Genomic DNA, 2425 nt, shown 5'->3' on the forward strand with positions numbered 1-2425 from the left:
AGCTGGTTTTCTTTATTTAAGGAAACTCTTGAATGTAACCCAAGTTTTCTTTTTACTTCAAAAAATAATAAGCTGGCAGGTATCAGCAAAAATGGTTGAATAGAGAACTCCAAAAGTCTATCCCCCAACAAAAGCAGAGAATAAGCTGGCAAAAACTGCCAGAATCATCTATAGGAGTAGAACTTTGGAAACTCATTAAAAGTGTACACCAAGTGAAATGCTTACTCAGAAGAAAGCAGCTAATCCCAGTGAGAGCTTTGTGGCACATTAACTTAACCCTGGCGGATTGCCCACTCCCTAGCTCAGTGGCAGCCTGGAAGACCACAGGCTCCCTTCCTGGTGTGGGTTTCCAGTACCAACCAGAGCTGAGTGGACTTTGTTCTCAAAGAATTATGATGGCTTCATGGACCTGTTTGGTAGCTCCCTGAAGGACTGGCTCAAAGGACTTGCCTTTATTTAGACTAACTTGGAACTCTTCCAGAGTAGAGCAGGAAAGTTGTTGGACAAGTTGAAAGGCAAAAGTATTAGCCATTACCTTTTGGAGCAAACAGTAAAACCAAAATGCTTGGCAAGAAGACTAGAGAAGGAGGTACTTCAGGAAGAAAGGGCTTTGGAAAGCTCCAAACCATTCCTGTGGTTCTAGGAGGCCATATGACCACCCAGGGTTGAATGCATACGCAGAGAAGACCCAGGAAAGGCCAGCCCCAAACTCTAGCTTCTGTCTGACCGTCAGACTTGGCACATGCAAGAAATGAGGGCTAAGGCAGAGCTGTGAACTTCAGGCTAGGAGGGGTTTTTTTTCTTCTTTTTTTTGCTTTCAGGCTCTTAAGAAAATCCCTGATGACTACTCAGCTAACTGAACAGAGAATTCAGCTGTCACACACAACAAAGAATAAGAACTTTACAAAATCAATTCAGAAGGGCACTAAACAAACATATATAAACAACTGCAAGCAGCAGTGAGCCCTGGGGAGCAGGGAGAGTCTGATTGTCAGACTCTCACATTATTATATTAAAAATATCTGATTTTCAGGTGGGCACAGTGGCTCACACCTGTAATCCTACCACTCTGGGAAGCCGAAGTAGGAGGATCACTTGAGCCTGAGGAAGAGCAAAACCCTGCCTCTACTAAAAATAGAAAAATTAGCCAGACATTATGGCAGGCACCTATAGTCCCAGCTACTGGGGAGGGTGAGGCAAGAGGATCACTTGAGCCCAGGAGTCTGAGGTTGCTGTGAGCTGTGATGATGCCATAGCACTCAACCCAGGTGAAGGAGTGAGACTCAGTCTCAAAAAAGGAAGGCGAAAGGGAGGGAAGGAAGGAAGGAAGGATCAAATGGTAGACTAGGAAATGTCTATGTAACACAAAGAAAGGAAGTAGGGGACAAACTGAGGAATGAAAATGATGTCGGACACGTGGAAAGCAAGCTGCATTGTTAGTGTGGGCTCAGTGCCTTGCAGTCTATATCAGACCTTCCCCGCTCATCCCCTGGTTACTGAGTCAGGTCTCCATCACAGTTCTGAGGCAGGTAAGAAAAGAATAAACTCGCAGATGTTCCCTCCCCACCAATGTACAAATGGGCCCCACCAGCGCGTGCACACCCTCCTCCTTGTCCAGAGAGATGGTTCTCCCATCTCTCTAAGAGGGATACAGCTTACAGAAGTGTGGTACAGGTGGCTTCCCAGCTAAGAGGGTCTCTGTCTTCTTGGGGTGAGTTGATCAGAAGGGTTGGGTCCCCATTGTGATCACACTGGGTCAGATGAGGCAGGATGAGGGTGTGACTGGGGCCATTTCTCCCCCGGGACATGGCTGGAGTCATGGCACATGTGGGCGGTGTTTCTCCTCTGTGTTCTCTGCTGCCAGCCTTCTCCTGTCCCCATCCTTCCGGGCAGAACCAGAATCACTGCTTCTTTCCCTAAGACTTTTGCTCAGAAGGGGACAGTTACCTCTAAATGGTTTATTTCTTTCTGAGACCCAGCCAAGGAGAAGGGACCAAATGCTGTGGGTTCACCTACTTCACCGTCATGAGATGGTTGAATAAATTTGGATATTTACGCAGCCAGGCCCTCAGACCAGTGCAGAGCAATCTTTTGATTTAAATACATTTCAAGCAATTGCATGGGAAGGAAACAGCACCTGAGGTTGGTAAGGGCAGGGGTGGGTGGCAGTGGGCAGGCTCCAAGCCTGAGGGACCTATCAGTGGTGACTTCACCATTTCCCTCCTCTGCCTGGTCCAGCATGTGAGGGATTAATCTTTACTCCCACCCCAGGGTTTCCCGGGACAGGCACAGCTGGGCTTGCAGGCTGCGTGTCCTCAGTGGCAGCTGCTCACTCATTAACACTTCTGGGAGGGCCATGTGTCTGGGTGAACTCCAAATGCTTTGTAAGGTGGCGAGCTGTGTCACGGAGCAGAGGCATGAGTCC

The sequence above is a fragment of the Otolemur garnettii genome, unplaced genomic scaffold, assembly GCF_000181295.1.
Source record: "Otolemur garnettii isolate 467f Iridium unplaced genomic scaffold, OtoGar3 scaffold00046, whole genome shotgun sequence".
NCBI classification, from domain to species: Eukaryota; Metazoa; Chordata; class Mammalia; order Primates; family Galagidae; genus Otolemur; species Otolemur garnettii.